Source organism: Rhincodon typus, chromosome 29 (assembly GCF_021869965.1).
Source record: "Rhincodon typus isolate 14 chromosome 29, sRhiTyp1.1, whole genome shotgun sequence".
Taxonomy (NCBI): domain Eukaryota; kingdom Metazoa; phylum Chordata; class Chondrichthyes; order Orectolobiformes; family Rhincodontidae; genus Rhincodon; species Rhincodon typus.
This window is the reverse complement of record NC_063360.1, coordinates 13089874-13117290: the sequence shown is the minus strand read 5'-3', so window position 1 is coordinate 13117290 and position 27417 is coordinate 13089874. Positions and strand designations below refer to the sequence as shown.

Below are 27417 nucleotides of genomic sequence, written 5' to 3'. Positions count from 1 at the left end.
ACCGGACCCGAAACGTTAACTCTGTTTTCTCCTTCACAGATGCTGCCAGACCTGCTGAGCTTTTCCAGCAACTTTGTTTTTGTTCCTGATTTACAGCATCCGCAGTATGCTCTATGCTGATCATCAAGCCCACTATTCCTTCACCATAAGTATAAATGTCTAAGTATAAAAGTGAAAGTATAAATTCAAACACTAAAATGTCAATTTGCTTCTCTTTTTACCTCTATCCAGAATGAAAAAAGATATTGCATTTGTTCCTTGCTGAACCCACCTGACAAGCCCTTTTATTCAATTCAAAAAATGTCCAGACCATTTTATATTGTCCCATTTTCTACAGTTGTTGAATGTAAATAGGTACAATATTCTCAACACATCATAGATGAAGATAGGAAAAAGAGGGTCAAAGCCTCTAATTTCTCGTTTCCCATACCAGCTTAGGATACATTTTGTCTCCGTCACAATGCTAATTCCAAATAATATTTCATATTTCTTCCCTCTGATTGCAGTGTTTCCATATTTCCTTCTTTTTGTGAAAATAGATACAAAGTATTCATTAAGAACTGTGCGACCGGCTTCCACCTCCAAATTTATCATATTGGTCCTCAGTAAACTCTAGTTTTTATTTAATGATATTATTGATATTATTCTTCATAGATTTATGAAGTATCTTTGGGATTGTCTTAACTTCAATTGTCACTTTTGTACTCTTTCCTAATCTTTCTCAATCACACCCCACAACCACCCGCTCACACCGCAACAGTGTTTATCATCTAGCTTTTCTTCTTTATTGAGATCTTAGTATCTGTCCTTCTATTTAATCTTAAAGCCCTTGGCATTCTGAATTTTTGAATCTAATTGTTTTTCTTGTGAACATTCTCGATATGAATCCTCATTATCTTTTATTTGAATGCCTCCCATTGATCTGGCGCTAGCTTAATTTCATTGCTTCAGTCCACTGCTGCTAAATCACATCTGGACTTCATAGTATTACAATTACCACAGTTGTCAACTGACCCATCTTGTCTTTTCCATAACAAATCTTAAATCTAATATGACTTATGTTCCTTCTACCTGTCCAACCTCATTCTCTAAAATGAAGTCTAAAGCCTCCCATCTCTTGTTGAACTTGCTCCATTTTGGTTTGAATAAAAAGTTCCCTTGAGTATATTTCAATAATTCTGCTCCCTTGTTCCCTCTGTGCCTTTAACATTAATTTAATGTATTAGTATTTGAGTAGATGAAATCTCTCATAATTACAGCCCTGCTGATGTTGCATTTCTTAGAGATTTGCCCTCATATTTGCTCCTCTCCCCATCTGACTGGCAGTCTATAGTACACTTCCCAGGAACATGACTGCCATTTTATTTTATTCATCAGTTCAAGACATCTGGCTTAATTTGATCTTTCTACACTACATGATCTCTTCTCACAACTATGATAATCTCTTTAATCAATATTGCAATATGCTCCCTCCACTTTTTATCCCATCTTGCCTGGAAATCTTGTAACCTGGAATATAGAGCTAGCTTTCCTGTTCTTTTTTCAGCCTTGCCTTAGTAATAGCTATAGTACCATATCCCCATGTGTCATTCTGTGCTTTCATCTGTTTATTTCCCTAGTCTACTTGCATCGAGTATTAGCACCATTTAGCACTGGCAGACTTCTATCCTGTCTACTTTCTAACCTTCATTTCCTCTGCCTTCCAATGACTCTTAATATATATCTGACTTTCAGTGCACAGACTTGATGCAATGTGGACATTTTTAAGTTGAGTTTGAAAAGGGAACAACATGTTCAGAGACGACTGCTGAGGGTCGGGTAATGTTTTGTAATTTCTGCGCAAACAGTTAACTCGGGTCTGCGGAAAGCTCTTTAAAATGTGAACAACTGTTGGTGGAATGCCCTCCCTTGAAAAGACATTCAAATGCAGAACTGCTTGTGAATTTATACCTATTAATTATAAAAACTCGAAATCAATGGCCCACAGATTCTATGGGTGTTAACTCGTTTAAAGAGAAGTGTGGAGAAACCTGTTCATCACAAGCAGATGTGAAAAGTCACCATTCAATCCCAATTGTGTAACAGTGGCTTCTGACTTCAAATGAAGAACTGACTTTAGAATATAAATCTTATTACTCCAAGAACCACCCAGACTCGGGACAGTCTGGAAAAATCAGGACAAGAGAGACCATTCTTCCAGCTAAAAGAATAGAACCCTGCCAGAACAAACAATCAGCCCAGGTAATGAGACAGCAGGTCTGATTTTTCTTCACAAAAAAAACTGCAGATGCTGGAATCCAAGGTAGACAAACAGGAGGCAGGAAGAACACAGCAAGCCAGGCAGCATCTGGAGGAAAGGAGCAGTTAATGTTTCATGTATTACCCTTTTTCAGGACTGATTTTTCTTCACCTGCAAAGATTTGGCTCTAGAGAAAATTAGGCATAACTGTAAACCAGCAGTTTCTAAATTCCATTCATCCAAAGAACCATGAGAAAGAACCTGTCCAGCCTGCAATGTGTGCATGTTAAAGTTTATTTAATTACTTGACTTCTGTGATTTGCTCCTTGTTAATAATCTGAACGCATACTTTGTATCTAGAATCCATCTTTACTTGTGTGTGTATGCATTTGTGAGGGAATGAGAGTGTATGATCTGTGCATGAGGGTGTGAGTGTGTTCCACTGCATTTACATTTTAAGTGTTACAGATAAAATTTACTTTTCTACTCCTTCAAACTAACCCAAAAGCCTGCTTCATATCTATTATTCAAATCACAACATCAAAAGATTTAAAATGTTCCTCGTAAAAATACATACTGTTGCAGATAATTGAGAGGGCAAAGGGAAAGAATTATTCTATCACTTCTGTCCCTGAGTGGAACGGTACTTTTATCACATTTGGTAATAGTGACTTTTGGAATTTAATTCACATTTCACATGTCTTCATTAGTCTGTTGCTTGAATGCTGATCCACTATTTCGTTTTGTCCATTTCTCTGAAGCAGATTCCAGGAAATAATCTGCAATGCAGTCTGATATTTTCCTAGATTTATTTTCACATTAAATCATTAAGACAGTAAGTGCATGGGATTGTCATGTGCTCCGGATATAATCAGTGTAAAGCTGACATATCTTCACTGTGCAGTCGGACTCTTTTCAAGGCCAGCTTTGTATTATTTCAAATGCTGCCAGTGGGACAAGCCACTTTAGTTAAAGTAGGTGGACATGTGCACTGAGCAACTGTAACTCATTGAAATAACTGCACGGAGGCTGGCGTCCTATCACCAAATCACTCTTTATTTATATGTGCACAGTACACCCGCTGTGACCAGCCAGCCCGGAGTCAGTCCCTGAAGTCAGGAGGCTCTCTGAATCCCCTGTTTACATCAGTGAACCAGGGCTTCCTGATTGGCCCAGGTTAACAGCTCCAATCAAGGATCTCAGTCAATAAGATCCACCTGGTCACAATCAATAAATCCCTCCCCTCCCTAAGTCTAGGGATGAGGCCTGGCCTTTCTCTGGTTTCTTTGACTTGGACACAGGCAGTGTGTACTGGACTGTAGCCTGCCTATTGTGTCCAGCAGGTCTTGGCAGAGTTTCCTCCTCCTGTTCAGGTGGTAATGGTGTCGAGGCTGCATCCATCTTGGATTCTGAGGTTTCTTCGAAGCTACATGGAAGGGGAGAACTTCTGACTGGCCTTCTAGCTGTTCTGGGGGGCCAGGTACATTTTGTTTCTGCTCCATTTGTGAGATAGCAGCTTTCAGGTGATCCACATGTTTGTTCAGGGCTGCCTCACATGGCCAAAATTTGTATGTCATGGGATCTGACCTTGTGTCAACTTTGCTTAGTATGCATGCAGTGTTGTTTTTGTGGTTCCAGTACAAAACTTAATCCTTTGAAGTAAACCATCTCTTTCAGTTAGAGGATGCGTGTGGCTGGCATCGGTATTCTTACTGCTGTCCCAAGTACCACTACCACTACCACCACCACCACCAGCAAACTCCCCCCCACCCGGGGCGCACACAGACACACATGATGTAACCGGGTGCAGAATTGTCTCCCCATCAGCAGCTCCGCTGGGGTTATCCCTGTAGTTGCATAAGGGGTGGTCCTATAATTGAACAGAAACCAGGACCCCAAGGAAGGTTTGGTATCAAGTGAAGTTGTAGGATGTTTTTTTAAGCTGCCTTCAACGTTTAGATTACTCTTTTTCTGCCAGACCATCAGATAACGGATGATATGAACCTGTCCGAACATGCCGAATGCCATTCAACTTTAAGAAATACTCAAGTTCCCTGCTGGTAAATGATGTCCCATTGTCCATGACAAATACTTCTGGGAGTCTGTGTATCGCGAATGACACTCACAGTTTTTCACTCGTTATCCCTGAGTTTGCCAAATTAACTCTATGCATGTCTAACCACTTTGGACATCCACAATGACCAGGAACATTGGGCCTATGAAAGGACCAGTGTAGTCAACTTGTAACTAAATCCAGGGTTTACCCAGCTATTCCCATGAATTGGGTGGGGGTGGGTGGTCACTGCTGGCAGAAATTTTTCTCCTTGTTGGCACTCTGGGCACTGCCCTATCAACACTGCTATGTCGGCATGCAATCCCAGCCACCAGACATACATTCTTGCCAATATCTTCATTTTTGAAGCCCCGGAAGAGTTCAACCAGTATCTGGTGGCGACCTTTACTCAGGACAGTCACTCTTCCTCCCCATAGTAATATGCCATCCTCTACATTGATCTGGTCTTATTGGGTCCAGAAAAGGTTCAGCCTTTGTTTGTGATTGCCTTTTTGTTTTCCCCAACTCTACCAGCTGTTTTAGCTTTGCCAGGATGGGATCATTTTGTGTCTACAGTCAGATGTTGAATAAAATTGGAAATTAAAGATTTGAGGTTTAACCTGCCTGTCACAAATTGGCATACAATTTGTTAAATACAGAAGAAAACTTTTGTTGTCCTTTCCGAAATAAATACAAATTTAAAACATATTTTAAATGCAGCTAATCCAAATCAAGCCACAGAGTTTTGGATTGACTGGGGAGAATTTTGTGTAATGCTGGAAATATACAGAAATGGATGACGCAGCTGGCACATGCACCTGCAGGTATTGTCCCAAGTCTGTGTTTTTGGGGGTCTGAAATCACAACAAAAACTAGACAACTGCATATGCCACGTAGCTTACTGGTTGTGGTCTAAGAGAAATTCATCTGCCTCTAATGCCATGCTGAGAAGGTAATGGAGTTGGGTGGGTGGGGATTGGTGTGGTGGCTAGATGGTAAACGGGCCTGGGCCCATATTGTTGTTACACAGCTTTACTGGCTAAATATCTAATCAGCAGCTCATTAATAGCAGTGTACCCGAATTTGAAAGTTACGGGTTCAAACCTTTCGAATATGTCAAGTTCAATTGAAGTGTTAGACCAAAGCAGACTTAATCTGCCGTCTCATAGATGCAAAAATCCCACAGCATATTTTGAAGAAGAGCAGGGTTGTTGGTCTCAGAGTCCTGGACTATGTTTATTTGTCAATAGCTGTGGCCAGATAATTTATCTCAATGCAGTTTGTGAAATTCTGTTTGAAAGTTGGCAGCTGTGTTGTCCTGCATTACAGCAGTCACCATTATTCATAAGTACTTCATTGGTTATAAAGTGTTCTCGAATGTCCTGAGGCTCTGGACTGTGCTGTATATAAATAGAATCTTTATTAATTGCAAAGAAGTTAACTTAGTCTCTGATGGTGTCTGGTGGACTGTTTGGGGACTGCGTAGTTAGGGTTGATGTGGACTCAGAAAAGCGTGAGTAGAGCTGCATGAGTTGTATTCTCCCCAATTCCCTAATAACCTCAACAGGACTTACTTAGCACATTAAACATCATTCCTTTAGGAGGTTTGGGCACTTAGATGTCACTGACTTCTGATTTGATTGCTGTACATTTCCAGAGTTGCATAATTGGTTAAAGAACATTGAAGCAAACAATGCACAGGAGGTTAAAAGGGAACTGTTATTAATTGCTTACTGTCTTCGCTCAGTCTCTACACTGGTTTGTCATCTTCAAAGATTTCAATTTCTATCTCAACTCAGCATGCTTTCTGCAATCTTGGACCTATGCTCTTGATTGTTTTCCCTAAACCTCTCTGTGTTTCCACTTCTGTCTTCCTTCCTCTGTGATCCTCCTTAATATTTGCTTACTTTAGCGATGGAAAGGGATCGGTATATAACGCAGGGCAAGAGTTATAGCTGGGGGAAAGGCAATTATGAGGCGATGAGGCAAGATTTAGGATGCATAGGATGGAGAAGGAAACTGCAGGGGCTGGGCACAATTGAAATGTGGAGCTTGTTCAAGGAACAGCTACTGCGTGTCCTTGAGAAGTATGTACCTGTCAGGCAGGGAGGAAGTGGCCGAGCGAGGGAACCGTGGTTTACTCAAGAAGTTGAATCTCTTGTCAAGAGGAAGAAGGAGGCTTATATAGAGATGAGGCGTGAAGGCTCAGTTAGGGCGCTTGAGAGTTACAAGTTAGCCAGGAAGGACCTAAAGAGAGAGCTAAGAAGAGCCAGGAGGGGACATGAGAAGTCTTTAGCAGGTAGGATCAAGGAAAACCCTAAAGCTTTCTATAGGTATGTCAGGAATAAAAGAATGACTAGAGTAAGATTGGGGCCAGTCAAGGACAGTAGTGGGAAGTTGTGCGTGGAGTCCGAAGAGATAGGAGAGGTGCTAAATGAACATTTTTCGTCAGTATTCACACAGGAAAAAGACAATGTAGTCGAGGAGAATACTGAGATACAGGCTATTAGACTAGACGGGATTGAGGTTCATAAGGTGGAGGTGTTAGCAATTCTGGAAGGTGTGAAAATAGATAAGTCCCCTGGGCCGGATGGGATTTATCCTAGGATTCTCTGGGAAGCTAGAGAGGAGATTGCAGAGCCTTTGGCTTTGATCTTTATGTCGTCATTGTCTTCAGGAATAGTGCCAGAAGACTGGAGACTAGCAAATGTTGTCCCCTTGTTCAAGAAGGGGAGTAGAGACAACCCTGGTAATTATAGACCAGTGAGCCTTACTTCGGTTGTGGGTAAAGTTTTGGAAAGGATTATAAGAGATAGGATTTATAATCATCTAGAAAGGAATAATTTGATTAGGGATAGTCAACACGGTTTTGTGAAGGGTAGGTCATGCCACACAAACCTTATTGAGTTCTTTGAGAAGGTGACCAAACAGGTGGATGAGGGTAAAGCGGTTGATGTGGTGTATATGGATTTCAGTAAAGCATTTGATAAGGTTCCCCATGGTAGGCTATTGCAGAAAATACGGAGGCATGGGATTGAGGGTGATTTAGCGGTTTGGATCAGAAATTGGCTAGCTGTAAGAAGACAAAGGGTGGTGGTTGATGGGAAATGTTCATCCTGGAGTTCAGTTACTAGTGGTGTACCTCAAGGATCTGTTTTGGGGCCACTGCTGTTTGTCATTTTTATAAATGACCTGGATGAGGGCGTAGGAGGATGGGTTAGTAAATTTGCGGATGACACCAAAGTCGGTGGAGTTGTGGATAGTGCAGAAGAATGTTGCAGGTTACAGAGCGACATAGATAAGCTGCAGAGCTGGGCTGAGAGGTGGCAAATGGAGTTTAATGCGGAAAAGTGTGAGGTGATTCACTTTGGAAGGAGTAACAGGAATACAGAGTACTGGGCTAATGGTAAGATTCTTGGTAGTGTGGATGAGCAGAAAGATCTCGGTGTCCATGTGCATAGATCACTGAAAGTTGCCACCCACGTTGATAGCGTTGTTAAGAAGGCGTACAGTATGTTAGGTTTTATTGGTAGAAGGATTGAGTTTCGGAGCCATGAGGTCATGTTGCAGCTGTACAAAACTCTGGTGCGGCCGCACTTGGAGTATTGCGTACAGTTCTGGTCACCGGATTATAGGAAGGATGTGGAAACATTGGAAAGGGTGCAGAGGAGATTTACCAGGATGTTGCCTGGTATGGAGGGAAGGTCTTATGAGGAAAGGCTGAGGGTCTTGAGGCTGTTTTTGTTAGAGAGAAGAAGGTTAAGAGGTGACTTGATAGAGACATACAAGATGACCAGAGGATTAGATAGGGTGGACAGTGGGAGCCTTTTTCCTCGGATGGTGATGGCTAGCACGAGGGGACATAGCTTTAAATTGAGGGGTGATAGATATAGGACAGATGTCAGAGGTAGGTTCTTTACTCAGAGAGTAGTAAGGGCGTGGAATGCCCTGCCTGCAAAAATAGTAGACTCGCCCACTTTAAGGGCATTTAAATGGTCATTGGATAAACATATGGATGATAATGGAATAGTTTAGGTTAGATGGGCTTCAGATTGGTTTCACAGGTCGGCGCAACCTCGAGGGCCGAAGGGCCTGTACTGCGCTGTAATGTTCTATGTTCTATGTTCTATGTACTACTAAGCTTTCAAAGTTTCTTCCAGATACCTTTGAATTTGCTTCAGTTTCCACTTTTGTCTGATTATACTTCTTTAACATGCCTCGATGCTATTTTTCTATGTATTTTAAATGCATTATATGAAGGCTGGTTGTTTCTTGCTGCATTAGGAGAAAAAAGTTTCCTAACTTGTTCTTTTTAAGGACATTTTTTGGTTCAGAAATAATTAAGTCCATTAAGTCGCTGTCAGTCGAGGTTCAGAAAGGGGTGAAGGTGCAGATTTTTTGCTCTGATTGCAGAACTACTTTAACTGTTAGCCGAGCAATACCTTGTCTTTCCATTTCTGTAAACTCCTCCAGTCCTTCAAACTTCTAAGATGTCTGCAGTTTTCCAGTTTCAGCCTGTTGTTCACTCCTGATTTTAATCACTTCACCATTGGCTTTCATCTCACCACTCATTGAATTTACTTTAATTGTTTGCAAGTTGCTTCTCCAAAACCCCACCACCACCCTCCATTCATCCTGCTAACAATGGGAAATTAAAACCTCACCTGAAGCCCACTGCTGGTGTTAAGTTTACTGATTGTTCGGCACACAAAAGTAATATTGGAAAACTGTTAATTGGGAGAAAATTAAAATTATGCAATGATAATTATTTATGGAGGCAATTAGTGTATGTGAGCTAGCAGCTGAACTAATAATGAATATGAGCTCCCATGTGTTTGATTTGTCGCTTTCTATAGACATTTCATTTAAACCGTAATCTGAATCTGGGCCAGAGAAGAGGCTAAACTGTACTGATAAACCTGTTAAGCATCCATCATAGCCTCATTGGTTTGACATCCTACCAGTTTAACCTTCTGTACTGTTACCTGAAGAATAAATAAATAACTCATCTGTAAATAAGACCCTTTATCTGAAGCTGTCTGACACATTATTAACAAAGGATTTCTTTTTACATAGTCAGCAAAGTCAGCTGGATATCTTTCAAAATATGCACTTGCAATCTCAGTGTGCTCCAACAGAGACTGTTATTATTCCATCTCATTCTTTTTCGAGTTCTCTTCACTTCCCTCTTTGAATGGTAATATTACTGAACAAGTAATCCGGAGGTTTGGATTGAGGCTTAAGAAATCACAGCAGCTGGTGGAATCTAAATTCATTTAATTTATAAATCTGAAATGCAAGCTAGTATTAATACATTTACAATAAAACTACTGGATGGTCATTAAACCTTGTGTGGATAAATAATATCCTTTAGAGAAGGAAATCTGTTGTCCTTACCCAGTCTGACTTGCATGTGACTTCAACCCACACCAGTGTGTTTGACTCTTAACTGTTATCCACTTTAGCAAGTACTAAGTTGAATTAAATATCTGGCGAAAAGATAAAATAAAGCCAGACAGGTCACCAGACAGCAATCTAGGCACCGGAAATAACAATGACCAACCTTGCACCGTTGACCTTGGAAAGTTCTCATTCACATCTGGAATGTGTCAAAAATGAAAAGATCTGTCTCTCAGATGAGACAACTAACAGCCTGACAAGTCTGACATAACAAGGTGTAGAGCTGGATGAACACAGCAGGCCAAGCAGCATCAGAGGAGCAGGAAGGCTGACATTTCGGGCCTCGATCCTTCTTCAGAAAGCCTGACAAGTCATATGGCTGAATCATACATTATAGCCAATGTCCCATCATCATCACTCCTGAATTTATCCTATTCTGATGGGAGGACAGCCCAGCAAAGGTAGCAACACGGATGTATTCAGTTAGTTCAGATTACCCCCAAGATGTCTGAAAGTTGACCCTGGACCTCATGATATCTCATGGCATAAGATCCAATATTGACTAGGAAATCTCCTGCTACTTACTGCCTACTGAGGTCCCCTCACCTGCTGAAACATGTTGAATATCATTTAGAAGAACCACTGAAGCTAGCAAAGGCACAAAATGTACTCTGTCTGGGGAACTTCAATGTCCATTACCAACAGTAACTTGGGAGCACCACTACTGTCCAAACTGATCAAGTCTTGAAAGACCTATATGCCTGACTTAGTCTGCGGCAAGTGCCGGGGGAGAACCAGAGAGGGGAATACCTACTTGACCATGATGTCACCAGTATATTGATATGTAGAACAGATGCTTTATCCGTGACTATCGTGGTAGCCATGGGCATTATGTGGTCTTTGTGAGCAAAAAGTTCTGCCTTCACATTGAGGATATTCACTGTCGTTTTGTATGACTCTGCCACTGTACTGAATTGGATAGATTTCAAACAAGCCTAGCAACTCCTCAAGATTGGGCATCAATGAGGCACTCTGGGCCATTATTAACAGCAGAATTAAATTCAGTCACTGTTTGTACCTAATGCCCTGGCATGTGTCTCACTCTAGTATCACTATCAAACCAAGTTATTTACCCTGTTTCAACAAGGAGTGCAGGAGAGCTTGCCAGGAGCGTAAACTGTCAATCTGGTGAAGCAACAATGCAGGATAATTTGCCAATCAGCAGAAGATGCATACAACAGATGTATGTATTGGAACCTGGCTTCTACGGCTTTACCAGATTCCATAAGAGGTTAAAAGTTATTACTGCCATAATACTCAGGAATTCAGGGATGACTATATCTGCTTCAATTTTGTTACCTTGAACAAGATAGTGGAATCTCTCTGTATTGGAGTTGCAGCCCTCTATATTTTCATCATAAGGCACCAAAATTTCCTGCCACTTTTTGTATTTTTCTTTAAATCTAAAGGTCCTCCTTAGTACGATATACCATGAAAATATTTGCACTGTTTTACTTTTCCACTTTAAGCAAGTTATCCTGGGGGTTTCCGATTTCATTCCAAGACTACACTCCTACTTCAAAGCATTGTCCTCCACGTAGGGTACTCGTTACTCCGTGTTCCTTCAGGGTGGAACAAGTGATGAGCTTCTTCCTTTAGTTGTATTGGAAGCAGTTCAGAGGAGGTTCATTAGATTAATTCCAGTGATGAAGGCTTTGTACTGTGAAGAGAGATTGAGCAGTTTAGGCTACACTCTTTGGAGTTCAGAAGAATGAGGGGAAATCTAATTGAAGTATATAAGATGCTAAAAGAGAGTGACAAAATAGAAAGGATGTTTTCTCATTTGGGTCAGGCTAGAGTGACAGGTCATGAATCTGTGGAATTCACTATGCTGGTATATTGAGTAAATTCAAGGAGGAGATCGACATTAATTAGTAAAGGGTTGAAGGGTTATGGAGACGTGGCAGGAAATTGGAGGAGAGGCTGAGATGAGATCAGCCATGATTGTGTCAAATGATGGAGCAGGCTCGAGGGGCTGAATTGCCTACTTTTGCTCTTTGTTTTTATGTTAGGTTTCAAGAAGATATAGGGACTGTAGGGATTTTTTAAGTGGATGTTCACTATACAAAGCAACAAGCTAGATGGAGTTGTTTCCATCCAAAATGAACAATGGTGATATCATTGGTCACATGGTCGGACTCTTAAAATAGCAGTCTATCAGGTACACAGAAGTTTTACTGGTTGTGAGTTCTGCATTTGGAGCGTGAATTGAATCCAGTTTAAACTGGTGGTAATTATGGATGCTCGTGAGAATAATGTTCGGTGACATGAAAAATCAACATAACCACAGCAACAGCCTAAAAGTTGTATTTTTAGCTCCTAATTCATCTTGAGAAAGATAATGTCAGACAGTGGTTTTCACGATTTTCAGTGCTGCAGGCAATATGTAAGTGGTATGGTAATTGCATTGTGAACTGTTGTATCTTGTAATCCACATTGTGCTGAAAGGAATTATACCTATTATTTTGAATTCACAAAAGCTGTTGATTGGTGGGCAGAACGTGAAACTTGATACTCCAGATCTGTGTGATTTTCTGACTTGGAGCTAATAACAAAACTCTGCTCTAAAATTAGCAGATACTGTAGGACCACAGGAAATGATAAATCTTAATGAAATGATACAAATGCATGCATCTATGTAAGAAACAGTTTACGTTGATTCAGAACTATAAATCTTTATTATTGGATGAACTAAAATGTCTTGAATAACGAATTTTCGTATCTTGCATTATTAAGTTTGAGTTTTCAGAGCAGGATTTCATTTACACTATTTTATGACCAGCTTTAGGCCATTTCTGAGGACTTCATCTGCTCAGTGGAGCAACAGCATATTGTGACAAAGAGTGAAGGGGGTCCTAATGAATAAGGTGGTTGAAGGAAGTGCCTCGTGAAGTATAATCATGTACACAAATGGGCCATTTAAAAACCAAAAGAACTGTGGATGCTGTAAATCAGGAACAAAGATAGAAGTTGCTGGAAAAGTTCAGCAGGTCTAGCAGCATCTGTGAAGAAAAAAAAGTCAGAGTTAACGTTTTGGGTCTGGTGACCCTTTCTCAGAACACTTATTGCGTTCATTTAACTTACTATTCCTGAGGCATGAATCAATTCAAATGTATTTACCTTTGGTTTTTAATAAAATTCTTTTAAAAACAAACATCTTGCTTTGTAACAGGAGCTTTGGCCCCAGTGGACTAATGGATAAAGCACTGGGCTCCTAAGTCAGGGATTGTGGGTTCAAGTCCCGTCTGGGATGAGTTGAGTTTAAGGGCAGCATAGTGGTTCAGTGGTTAGCACTGTGCCTGACAGCACCAGGGACCTGGGTTCAATTGTAGCCTTGGGCAACTGTCTGTATGAAGTTTGCACATTCTCCCAATGTCTGCATGGGTTTGTGATTGGTGCTCCGGTTTCCTCTTCCAGTCCAAAGATGGGCAGGTTAGGATAATTGGCTGTGCTAAATTATCCACAGTGTCTGGGGATGTATAGATTAGGTGGATTAGCCATGGGAAATGCAGGGTTACAGGAATAGGGTAGGAGGGTGAGTCTGGGTGGGATGTTCTTGGAGATTCAGTGTGGACTTGTTGGGCCAAATGGCCTGTTTCCATACTAAAGGGATTCTATGGAAAATTTCCTAAATCTGGTATGGTCCCAGCAACTTGGAGATGCAATAAAAGCCTAGAGCGAGCAAAGTATTCAGGTTTATTCCTTTTGATCATGGGATGTAAGTGATGTTGGGAAGACAGCATTTTGTTGCCCATTCCTACTTTTCCTGAGGCTATCAAATGGTAGGTGTGACATATCCTCTTCCCTGGACGTAGTATCTTCCCTGAAGGACATTGTTTGGGATTTTACACTGATCAGCAACTCACTACTTATTTCTGGTACTTCCACAAATTATTAATGAACTTTCAGAATTTGCAACAATGGGATTTGCATTCACAACCTTGGATTGCAGGTCCAGCAATTTTTGTGGGTTGGTCTGATCTTGAAGTGGAAGGATGGCAGCAGAAAACAAATCAGATTCTCAGTATGATTCACTGATATCCTTTGTTCAGTTACCCTCTGCCAGAAACATGAAGATAATCTTGCAAGGAATCCATCAGCTGCTAATCTTCTTTCAATTATGCATGAGCGTAAAATTAATTAAGTCATAGCATGTTGATCCCTAAAAAGCCCATAATACTCACTCACACGAGACCCATTGTGAAAGGACACTTTTGAAAGAGGTGAAAGATTGAAATGGAACAGTCATCATTTTCTTGCTTATTGTTTGGTGGTACAGGAGATTTCCTTACATCGCATTTACAGTGAAGGGAGAATTTGATGAAACAAATCAACAACTTTTGCTCTAACTCTGTCTTTTTAGGACTTCAAATTATTGTAGTTCTTTAACGTCATGAGTTCTGCTCCCATTCTTTCCCCTCCTCCCTGACGACCTGTTCCCCTCTTCTTTTAAACTGCAGTCAGCAGTTCTGCTGGTTCACAAGTCAGGTGGCTAAGTCAGGAGGAGGAGTGATGACTTCAACTTTACGGTATTTCTGCTCCTCTCTGCCTGTTGTACAGGGGTTGCTCATTTAAACACATCAGGACAAATTTTGTTCAGAGCGTCGTGAGTGTGAGAAGGGATCGCGAGGGATGGGGTGTCAAAGAATGGCGATCAGCTTTCTTGTACAGCAGAGAGGTTGAAGTATAGGCGAACAATAATGATAGGGGATTCTGTAGTCAGGGGCACAGAAAGTGGCAACACAAGTGGATAAGGTGGTAAAAAAGGTGTATGCATGCTTACCTCCATTGGTCAGAGCATTGAGTATAAAACATGCAGCTGTATAGAACTTTAGTTAAGCCACGCTTGGAGTATTGTGCAAAGATCTGTTCGTCACATGAGAGGAAGGATGTGAGGGCTATAAAAAGCCCATGATACTCTGGCGACACCCATTATGAATGGACACTTTTGAAAAAGCTGAAACATGAACATTGAAATTCTTGGGGGCAAATCTAAGAAACAAACTAAGAATGCAGAAACTGAACTTCTTTACTAGAGCAACTGTGAAAAATAAGGAGGCCACTGGTGTCTGCACTGGCTATCTGAGCATTTTAACTTGGTGCCAATCTCCTGCCTTAGTCCCATTTTCCTGTAGAGATTTCTATTTAAGTAATCATCTAATGCCTTCTTGAATGTCTTATTGGAACCTGTATCCACCATACTTCGAGGCAGTGCACACCATACCCTGAGTACTCGCTCATTTTAAAACTTTCCCTTCTGGTTCTCAATCCATTTACAAGTGGGAACAATTTTTCCTTATCCACTCTGTCCCCTGTGATTTTACAAATATCCATCAAATCTCCTCTTTGCCCTCTTATATCCAAGGAAAACAGACCCTACTTCTCCAGAGATAGTAATAACTGCCGATGCTAGAGTCGGAGACAACACAGTGTGGAGCTGGAGGAACACAGCAGGCCAGGCAGCATCAGAGGAGCAGGAAAGCTGACATTTCGGGTCGGGATCTTCCAGTCTTTCCTCATAACTCAAGGCTTTCATCCCTGGAACCATTCTTGTAAATTCTGCACTTTCTTCTGTAAATTCGTGTCATTCTTGTAATGTGGTACCCAGAACTTTAGACAGTGTCCCAGCTGAGGTCTAATTAGTGTTTTACATAATTTCATAATAATCTCCTGCTCTTGTACTTTATGCCTCTATTTATAAAGCCTAGAACACTATGTGCTTTATTAACAGTTCTGTCTGTCCTTTCCCCTGTTGATGATTCATGTGCATACACACAGAGGTTGTTTTGCTCCTACAACCCTAATTAGAAGAGTACCCTTTATTTTATATTCTCTCCATGTTCTTTGCACCAAAGTGCATCACCTCATACTTCTCCACATTGAGCTTCATCTGCCACCCAGCCAGCCACTCCTCCAACTTGTCAATGTTCTTTTGTAGCTCTACTCTGATCTTCAGTTAGAGTTCTCCCAAATTTTGTCATCTGCAAAATTTGAAAATGTCCCCTGTATACCAAGGTCTGGGTCATTTATGGAAAAGCATGGTTCCCAACATTGACCCCTGGGAATTTCCACTACAAATTTTCTTCCAGTCTGAAAGATATGCGTTAATCATTACTCTGTTACCTAAACTTCATCCAATTTGCTGTCCACGTTGATAGTCTTCCTATGAGTCCATAGTCTATACCTTTCCTCGCATGTCTGTTGTGTGTCACTGTATTGAACACCTTTGGATGCCCTCGTATATCACAACAGCTTTCCCTCATCAACCCTCTCTGTAACCTCTTCAGCAAACTCCAGAGTGTTAGTTAGGCACGATTCTTCCTGAACAAATCCATACTGACTGTTTTGAATCAGTCCAGGTTTCCCATGTGACTATTGATTATATCCTGAATAATTGTTTCGAAAAGTTTCCCCATTAAGAAAGTTAACAGAGTGGTATGTAATTGGTGGGTCAGTCTGTACAAACATTTTTGAAGAAGAATTTTCCAAACCTCTGGTCCCATCTCCCAATCTAGGGAAGATTGAAAGATGATTGCCAGTGCCCCTGCATTTTCCACACTCTCTTAGCTAAATATCCTTGAAGGTATCTCTTCTATTCCAGTGCCTTATCAACTTTATGTCGTAACCACACTATTCAGTATCTCCTCTTTATCAATTTTAAGCCCCTCTGGTGATTGGTTTTCCTCCTCTACCGCCATGGCCTGAGCAGCATTTGCCTCCTAGCTAAGAGATGCAATGTATGTATTTGACACCTCAGCCTTACCTCTTACCTTAGTCTGCTCCCTTTCTTGGGTCCTTAATCCGCCTTTTATTACTCTTTTATACTGATGTGCTTGTTGAAGCCTTTGGGATTTCCTTTTATGCTGGCTGTCAGACTTCTGTTTAAGTAATCTGTCTTTGCTTTTCCACCATCCTTTTGAACTGTCTGTGTTTGACTTGGTTGTCAACTGTATGTATGACCTGATTCCCATCTCCTTTGTCATTCAGGAAGCTCTGGATTTGTTCTACTTATTCTTTTTGAGGAATATATTTTGATTGTGCCCAAAATATCATCTTTTTGAAGGGACCCCATTGTTCAGCTGCTTTGTTTCTCTCCACCAACCTATGGTTCAGTCCATCCAGTCCATGTCTGGTCTTGTCTTGTTAAAGTCTACACGCTGCCCATTTAACTCTACTTAATCTGGATTGACCACCCTCATTTTCCACCATCACCTTGATGCTAACAATGCAATGATCTCTGTCCCTGATCTATTCTTCATTGTGATTTGATCTACTTGGCATCTAATTCCTAAGAATCAGATTTAGCAGTGCCTCCTTTTTTATTGGACTGGACATGTACTGCTGTAGGAAATTCCCCTCAGCATGATCTAGGAATCCCTGTCACTTGCTGTCTCTTACTGTCTCTTACACTGCCCTGTCCTAGTCGATATATGGGTAACTGAATTCTTCCATTATAACAATCCCGTGGTGTTATTGCAGATTTGGTTTTCTATATCTTTTCCAATAGCTGATGGTATATACATATTGTTTAGCTTTAGCGAAATTGATTCTGTCTTTGAACCCTCTAAAGCATCTTTATTGTCCTGACTGCTATACTCTCCCTACCAAAATGCCGTCCCTCCGCCTTTCTTAATTTCCCCTCTTTTCTGAGCAAGTTGTGTCCAGGAATGTTTGCCACCAATTTATGCCCTTCCCAACATCATAATCCCATGAGCAATCTGTGCCTGTAACTCTCCAATCTTATTAACAATACTTTGTATTCACATGCTTGCAATGTAACCATGGTTTAAACTTTGTTACTTTCTCAGTTGTTCTGAACCTATTTATGAACTTACAATTTTCTGTTTTAATGCTATCTGCCTCTCCAGCATTTTGTATGCCTAGGTATTACTTTCTAATATTGTCTTCTGGTGTGCACCCCTGCTGACTTGGTTTAAGCCAATTTGATATGGCTGTTGGTCAGAATTGCCAACTCAGTCAGTTCCTGATATAAGCTGTGTGATTAGGAGAGGATAGAAGGGAGAAGGAAGGAGTAGGAACACATGACCGAGATTGTTACCTGCACCCTAACCATGAACAGCCATTTTGTCATTGATTTTTAGAGAAAACAAAGTAATGATTCCTTTATTTATCATTGTTACACGCCGAAGTAACTCAGTTTCTACCCGTTTTATTAACCTGTGCCTCACTCCTCCTCATCTCTACCTTTTCCAGCCTTATAATTCCCCAAGATCCTTGCCTTTAGTTGCTTAGGCTGGAAATTCTGGAACCAATTCCCTAAAACTACCTTACCCTCAACTTCTCTTGTCTTCAAAACCTCTCTCTTTGATCAATTCATCTTCCTGTAGATTGATGTTGAATTTTATAATGCTCCTGTGCAATGTCTTGGGAGGTTGTGCTGTATTAGCAAAGCTATATGAATGCAAGTTGTTGTGCTGGATCAACGACGGTACAGAAGTTTCCAACCCCTTTGCCATACTTAATCTTAATTTCAAAACTGTACTCCACCCAGCTGGGAAGAAGCAAGTAAAGGATAAACTCATTCATAAATACATAAGCATGATAAGAAAGGGCTATAATGGAATATTTGAGATGTTTTGAGTCAGTTTTTCATCCTGACAGGAAATTTTAGTCTCCAGGTGAAGTTTCTAGGGAATCAGGGTCATGGTGGGTATCACATAATCTTTCCAATTGAGAATGGGTCAATCAGATCGGGACCTACAGATTGTTGTAAAATCATATTAAATTGTCAGGAAAGATATTTCAGTTTTCAGTCCGCATGGAGAATTCTCATCTGTATTTTTATGTTTCCCTTTTGTGCAATGTCTGCTGTTTAAATCTTGCTGTTTTCTAGTAGAGAACTGTTATAATTGCGCAAATATATTCAAATAGTCACCTTGTGTTTAAGGGAAAATGAAATTGCTAGCAGAAGAATCAGCAATGAGAGCTAAGGGTTATCCTTTCAAAAGTGCCACTATATGCATCTTATGCTCCTCGGAGATTTGACACCAGTTCCTTTTCCTTCTCCTCCCTACCGCTGTCATTCTACCATGTTTGATGTGCTTTTCAACACTGATAATACTCAACAGATGCGTTTCTTCTGTTGTTACTTGATGTACCGGTATAATATGTTCTACAGCTTACATCAGATGTTATTACACAGCTCTGGAACAAGTGGGACTTGAACCCAGACTTCCTGGCTCGGAGTTAGGGACACTACCATGTGCCACAGGGCCCCTTGGGTTTGTTTTTCTTAAATCAACCTGTTTAAAGATGTTATTATACATCTCTGCAGCAGGTGCATCTTGAGCCCAGGCCTCCTAATCTAGGGTAAAAGGCACTTCCACTGCTATATATGTGCCCTCCCTTGGATCTGCTTTATTAGGCACTCATTTGGGCAGGCCATTGCTTCTTACCGAGGGAATGCATAATCAATAAGCTCCGTAGGGAGATTAATTAGGGAATCCCCATGCCCCTTAAAGGGGTCATCACAATGTCTCTACTGATGAGTGAAATCACAGCTTATTTTAGAGGCACTTCTGCCTATTCATTAAACTATATCTCTAACCTCGCCAGTTATGACCTCACTTTTATCTGATATTGCGTATGTGTTAAGCATGACAGTGATGAATAGTTTATGGGATGAAGTTAGAATTATACAATTGCAATGCTTCCCCTAATACCCACATAAAATGTTCCCATACAGTAAAGTGGGGGATCCACGGTGGTACCCTAATGTCTGAATTGTCAACAATTGAATTATCTTCTGTTTCATAAAGTTGTAACTCCAATAATCTAACCAAGAATGCTGAGGAGTGAGTTGAAGTGAGTGTACCATATAGGGACCGTTGAGTGTACCATATACAGTGGGACTGTAAATAGGGAGAATCATAAAATTAAGATCCAGCTGCAGCATCTCTACTGCCGCTAAAAACTAGAAACTAGAACACAAATCTAATTTATGTATTTCTCTGCTTTTCAGACATTTTTATGGTTTTTAAGAGACCGCTTAATTTTGTTTATAATTTAAAATAAATGGAAAACCGTTATTTGTTACTTAGTACATTGAGGCTGAATCATATACTTGATTAATGAACTTCATTTTATGTTTAAGGAGCGAATATGAGTTGTCTAATTCAGACATCTGTTACACAGTATATATGCAGCAAGATATAAATATGGAATGACAATTTTACTTAAACAATTTGTTATAAATGAGATGTAGGAATTTATTATGGAAATACAAAAATAAGGAAAGAATGGACTATTTAAATCTGAACGCCTGGTCTACTCAGTACTTGATTTTAATCCCCACTTCAGTTGAAAATTAAACTTGGTCCTGTCTCCCTAGAGCAATGCCATAATAATTGCACAGTGTATATTTACGTTGTATGTTTCATTTGAGGCATTACTCTTCAGTACTAGAAGAATTTTGAAACTCCTTCGCTTTCCCTTTTCATAGAGTCATAGAGATATACAGCAAGGACCCAGACCCTTCGGTTCAACTCGTCCATGCCAACCAGCTATCCTTAATAAATCTAGCCCCATTTGCCAGCTTTTGACCCATATCCGTCTAAACCTTTCCTATTCACATACCTATCCAGATGCCTTTTAAATGTCGTAATCATACCAGCCTTCACCACTTCTTCTGGCAGCTCATTCCATGTACGCACCACCCTCTGCGTGGAAAAAGTTGCCCCTTAGGTCCCTTTTAAATCTATCCCCTCTCACCTTAATCCTATGCCCTCCAGTTTTGGACATCCCCACCCCTAGGGAAAAGAACTTGTCTATTTACCCTATCCATGCCCCTCATGATTTTATAAACCTCTTTAAGGTCACCTCTCAGCCTCCAACACTCCAGGGAAAATAGCCCCAGCCTATTTAGCCTCTCCCTATTGCTTAAACCCTCCAACCCTGGCAACATTTTCGTAAATCTTTTCTGAACTCTTTCTAGTTTCACAACATCCTTCCTATTGGAGGCGACCAGAATTACACGCAATACTCTAAAAATGGCCAAACTAATGTCCTGTACTATTGCAATATGACCTGCCAACTCCTATACTCAACGCACTGACCGATTAAAGGCAAGCGTACCAAACACTGCTATCTCTATCCTATCTACCTGCGATTCTACTTTCAAGGAACTTTGAGACCTTTGAAGGTCTCTTTGCTCAGCAATATTCCACAGGACCTTACTATTAAGTGTATATGTCCTGCCCTGATTTGCCTTTCCAAAATGCAACACCTCACGTTTATCGAAAGTAAACACCATCTGCCTTTCCTCGGTCTATTGGCCCACCTGAACAAGATCCGTGGTACTGTGAGGTAACCTTCTTCGCTGTCCTCCACACCTCCAATTTTGGTGTCATCTGCAAACTTACTAGCCCTACCTCCTATGTTAACATCTAAATCTTTCATTCCAAGGAAATGTACAGAGTTCTGCTACGATGTTATATCAGACTAGTTGCTTCTGACCTGTAACCAGTTATTTACAAGTCATATCCAATTTGCAAATTTCTCATTCCAATAGAATTTAAGTGAAATTTACTGTGACCTTTTGTTTGTTGACAGCAATAAGACATTGTGACTTTAACAGCACAGGCAAGCTTAAATACAACTCCTTTTTAGCAAAATATTCTATTGGGTACTATAGCAAAACTGGAATCAATGGGTATCAGGGGGCAAACTCTCCGGTGGTTGGAGTCATACCTGACACATAGGAAGATGGTTGTGGTTGTGGGAGGTCAATCATAATGGCTCCAGGACATCTCTGCAGGAGTTCCTCAGGGTTGTGTCCTAGGCCCAACCATCTTCAGCTGCTTCATCAATGACCTTCCCTCCATCATAAGGTCAGAGGTGGGGTTGTTCACCGATGATTGCACAATGTTCAGGACCACTCGTGACTCCTCAGATACTGAAGCAGTCCATGTTCACATGCAACAAGATCTGGACGATATCCAGGCTTGGGCTGACAAGTGGCAAGTGACATTCGCGCCACACAAATGCCAGGCTGTGACTATCACTAATAAGAGACAATCTAACCACCGCCCCTTGATAGTCAATGGTGTTACCATCACTGAATCCCCCACTATCAACATCCTGGGGGTTACCATTGACCAGAAACTCAACTGGACTCACCGCATTAACACAGCGGCTGCAAGAGCAGGCCAGAAGCTGAGAATACTGCGGCGAGTAACTCATCTCCTGACTCCTCAAAGCCTGTCCACCATCTACAAGGCACAAGTCAGGAGTGTGATGGAATACTCCCCACTTGCCTGATGAGTGCAGCCCCAACAACACTCCAGAAGCTTGACACCATCCAGGACAAAGCAGCCCGCTTGACTGGCACTGCACCCACAAACATTCGCTCCCTCCACCACCGACGCTCAGTAGCAGCAGTGTGTACTATCTACAAGATGCACTGCAGAAATTCCCCAAAGATCCTCAGATAGCACCTTCCAAACCCACGACCACTTCCATCTAGAAGGACAAGGGCAGCAGATATATGGGAAACACCACCACCTCCGAGTTCCTTTCCAAATCACTCACCATCCTGCCTTGGAAATATATCGCCATTCCTTCACTGTTGCTGGGTCAAAAATTGAATAGTAAATTATGTAATGTAAGATGTATTTTATATATCAATATTTAATTTAGAGTTTGAATTTTCAACTAGTGGCATATGGCTTTTTGTCTGTGTACAAGGGATTTTAAAATTAACTTATCAGTCTTTCCGGAGCTATGATTTCAAACCAGTACGTGTCAGAGAGCAGGTGATTAGGCCCTTCTGGATAATAAGAGTTCATATTTTGAGAATTGTTTAATCAGTGAGAGTAAATATGGAAAGGCATTCACTTGCTTTTGGTTAGAATAATCAAGATTTTTATTTCTGGACTTATGAAAACCTATAGATTGGAAAGCTTTTGTTTCAATTTGCAGAAGACCTGGCTGGAGTCAGATGTAAGAATAGCTGCTCCTAAAAACAAATGAGTTCCGAAAGTTAGGAATTAGGTTACCTTAGTGTAAGGATTTTAGTTGGATATTTAGGTCCAGAAGTGCTTGGTACGAACCCTGAAAGAGCTTCTTTAACCAAACTAAATTCAGGCTTAGTTGCGTGAATATAAAAGAAATTATCAGGCTATTGAGACTAGGAATTGGAAAACAGTTAATTCAGCTCTATAGATACAGTAGAAAAGGGAAATCGCTTTCTGGTGTTTGAGTACTATGAAGTGGTAGTGTTGAGACAGCTGTGGTTGTACTTTGCCATGTTTTGAAATCTTTCAAATTGTTTTATGTTTGTTATATGTAAATAACTAGGGTTGTTCTATTTTATCTTCATTTCTATTGTGTAGTAAACTCATGTTTAATTATTAAAACCAATTCTGCAGCTTTATGAGCTTGAGTTTCAGTAAAAGCCCATCATGTAAATAAAAAAAACTTGTATAAATATCATACATTATAAAATATGATCTATCAAGCCAGATTTCAGTCCTGGAATCTGACATGTCCAGTGGAAGTGTCAGTTGAAATGAGGTGTTTGTAATGTGGTGACCGACATCGCAACATGTGGCTGTGTGTTGGTGCAGCAGAAAATCATTAGAGGCTATCTATGCTCAGAAAGTCTGAAAACAGAAAGAAGGTAAACTTGTGTGATTGATGGCTGACAGAAAGCAGCACAAATATACTTCCCATCGGTTCTCTTCCTTTCATTCCTTAACAATGCCTAGCCAACCTTAGTTTAAAGAACATGTGTGAAAAAAACAAGCAACAATAAACAATGCTTATAATTCATTTGAAAACTTTCCTGTTTGGATAATAACACAGTTCAAATAATATATATAATATATTACCATATAAGATACCTCACCAGTCTTTTGCTTTTATTCCTACTTTTCTTGTTTCCACCTCAATCCTCCTCCCCATCAGTAATAAACAGAGGGTACTGTCTATTGTGCCACAATCTAATCTTGTTGGGGAATATTATTGGGAAGTGGTTTACATTTTGCATTGTGGTGACTTCTATCTGGAGTTTTGACTATATGAGGTGCTCTATAGCCTAATTTATGTAGATTTGAACTGTGTTATTATCCAAAAGGAAAGATTTCAAATGAATTATAAGCATTGTTTATTGTTGCTTGTTTTTTTCACACATGTTCTTTAAACTAAGGTTGGCTAGGCATTGTTAAGGAATGAAAGGAAGAGAACGGATGGGAAGTATATTTGTGCTGCTTTCTGTCAGCCATCAATCACACAAGTTTACCTTCTTTCTGTTTTCAGGCTTTCTGAGCATAGATAGCCTCTAGTGATCTTCTGCCGCACCAACACACAGCCACATATTGCGATGTCGGTCACCACATTACAAACACCTCGTTTCAACTGATGCTGATACACTTTGTAAGTGTACAGAGTTTCATTCAGAGTGCATTCATGTAAATATTTAGTTATTGGTAATTAAGTTAAAACCTGCATAATAGCTCTTTATCAAAACCAGTGTGTTATTCCTTACTTTTCGAGATAGATTGCTATAACAGTAAAATAAAATAACCAACTACAGATGCTGGAATTCTGAAATAATAACAGAAATTGTTGGAAAAATTCAGTGGGTCTGGTAGTATCTGTAGAGAGAAAGCAGAGTTAACAGTTCAGGTCCAGAAGAAGAGTTACTAGTTCTGAAATATTTAACTGTGCTTTCTCTCCATAGTTGCTTAAAATATTATTAATAATGAATGTACATATAGATACAGGATTCCTGAGGGCAAATGTTGCTCTATGGTAATTAAATTGTTTATTTAAAAAGATAGAAAATACAAATGCTGTTAAGAAATACATTGCTGAGTACAGCTTGCTGCTATTATGCCTAAATACTGGTAAAACAGAAACAAAAGCAAAAGTTGCTGGAGAAACACAGCAGGTATGGCAGCAATTCTGGAGAGAAAGCAGAGTTAATGTTTCAGGTCCAGTGATCCTTTTGCCCAAAAAGGCTATTGCAGAGGTTAATTGATGAGCATTTGGACACTGTCCTTAAAGTAGAATTCTCAGCTGGCAGGAGATAATACGTTACTGGTCCCGAAATGCTTAATTTAGTTTGCAAAGCATCAAAAAATCTATTGTTTAAAGTTCTGGGGTTAGAAGATTTGTGTTATCTTTATTCCCCAATTCTCCATTCTTTTTGAAGGTATTGAGTTTTGCTTGGGTGCAGGTGCTGTTGCCTTCCTATTCTTCATTCCAAGTGGTAATTGATTTAAGTATGAGCCTAAAAAAATGAATACCTGTACTAAACACTGTTTGTAAGGGTGGTAAAGACAGAGACCCTCATAACATTTAAGAAGTACTTGCATGTGCACTTGCGATACCAAGGCATTCAAGGCTATGGGCCAAATAGTGGAAAATGGGATTAGAATAATTAGATGGTTGTTTTGACTGGCTTTTTTCAGTGCTGTAAGTCTCTGACTCTATGAATATTAGTAAAATACTTAGAAGAAGTGCCACATAAATTTCATTTTATCTTTGCCCAGTCACAACACGTATAATTTGCAATCAGATTCATTGGATGGTGATAAAGAATGACAACCCTTGCTGGCCTCTTTTGTCCTCTTCTAGCTTGGAAACATATCTCCTAATTGAAATATGTTGTCTGCCCACCCTCAGCTGAGATTAACTGATTTGATTTTAGAACTTTGCTTTTCTTGTCAATCAATAGAAATAACTTTGACAGACTAACGATGGTAAATAATTGTGATGGGATGGCCTAAACACTAATGCTTGTGACTATTTAAGGAGCAAACTGCAATCCTTCATCCTGCATGAACAAATGTATTTTAAATGTTGAAATTTCACAATGTTAGAATGATTAACTTATTTACCCTAGATTTTCACTTACTCTCAGGAATGTTGGATCTGGCAATAATTCAGTCAGATTTCAGCAGGCTGCCATGATTTGGGAGTAGAAGTGTGTGGAATTAATCAGAATTGTATAGGATAATTGAAGTCTATTTGAATGTAAGTTCAAATAGAACAGGAGGGTAACCTGGGTCTTTGACCTTAGTAGAATAGCCACACTTAGGACTCCAATCCACATATGTCAAGTTCGCTGACAGTGCACCCTTCTGAAGCATTTTGCAATGACTTGCAGAGAAATATTGATGTCATGCTCGATAAACCTGCACTATTCAACCTCGGGCATCAGAGGAGCAGCAAATGTAAAATGGCAATTCAATGACAAAGGTTTAATGCTTAAAATATTGAGCTGAAATAGATAGGACATAATTGTAAATGTCAGCACAAGAGCCCATTTTTAAAACTCAAGTCAAGTGCAAAGCCAACTGATACAGGACACGATCCTGGTTAAATCAAGCAGTTGTATACAGTTGTCCATTAAATTCCTGTTTTGAAAGACTTTCACTTGTAGTGGAAGATTAAAGGGGATGATGAGATTTATTAGTTTTAAGCCCTGTTTAAGAGTTAGAGGGTAAAATGATATAATTTTGACTGAAATGGAATGAGTGTTCACAGAGAAAAGAATATTTATATCATTGAGTATTTACACTTGAGAAGAGCACCACAAATGAACCATAGAATAGTTAGAAGCATAGAATCCCTATAGTGTGGGCACAGGCCATTTGGCCCATCGAAACCACACTGACCCTCTGAAGATAATCCCACCCTGACCCATCCCCAACTCTATCCCTGCATTTCCCACCCTAGATACTATGGGTAATTTAGCATGGCCAATCCACCTAACCTGCACATCTTTGGACTCTGGGAGGAAACCCACGCAGACACTGGGAGGATGTGCAAACTGCACACAGACAGTCGCCCGAGGCTGGAATCTAACCCAGGTCCCTGGCACTGTAAAGCAACAGTGCTAACCACTGGGCCACTGTGCCGAGTTGTAGAGTAGAAGACCATTTGAACTTCTGACTCCATGCCAGCGACAAGAACAACTTAGCTAGAGAATTAGAATTAGGTTTTATTGTTGCATGTACTCAAGTACAGAAGCACAGGATTATAGTGAAACATCTACAATGTTGCCTTTCATGGCACCATTTTAGGTACAAAGTACCTAGATACAAATCTTGGATACAAAAAGAGGAATAAAGGAAAAAGTTACATTACCTTAACAAGTGATTCATATTGTGTTAGAAATAAGACATACGGTTAAAAGAATAAACATTACAGTCAGATAAACAGATTACAAATAATTCACTCCAGCTCTCAGCTGCTCCAAGAGAAGTTTTCTTTAAAAATAGACCTCTATTTCCAATGTAAAAACAAACGAATCCAGCAAATGCTGTGCGTTTGCCAGCCTTTGGAATAGTGAGATGAAGGAAATGGGGATTGGGCAAAGCAATCCGAGGAGACAGGAATGTCAACTTAAAATAGCAGATTCTTTTTTTAAATTAGGACCACTGACTTCTCATTTTTTAACCTATTAAAACTTGTAATGTGCAGTAATTTTTCCAACATCCTTTGAAACGTCGTGATTTTTGAATGAAGATAACTCGGTGCATTATGTTGAATTAAACTGCAACTGCACAAGTATTACTCCCAGTGTGAATTCTCCATTTGTTCCCTTTTTTGGCATGTAATTTATAGTTCCATAAAGCCATATGGTTTTATTAATTCTCATTATGGAACTGATTTTGTTTTACTTAAACAAAAATAG

General features: G+C 40.1%; 1 protein-coding gene across 1 annotated transcript in view; it reads left to right on the top strand.

The window, feature by feature from the left end:
* wdr18 (WD repeat domain 18) overlaps positions 1-27417 on the top strand; it is a 165524-nt gene that overhangs the window by 72271 nt on the left and 65836 nt on the right. The gene's annotated exons all lie outside the window — the stretch shown is intronic.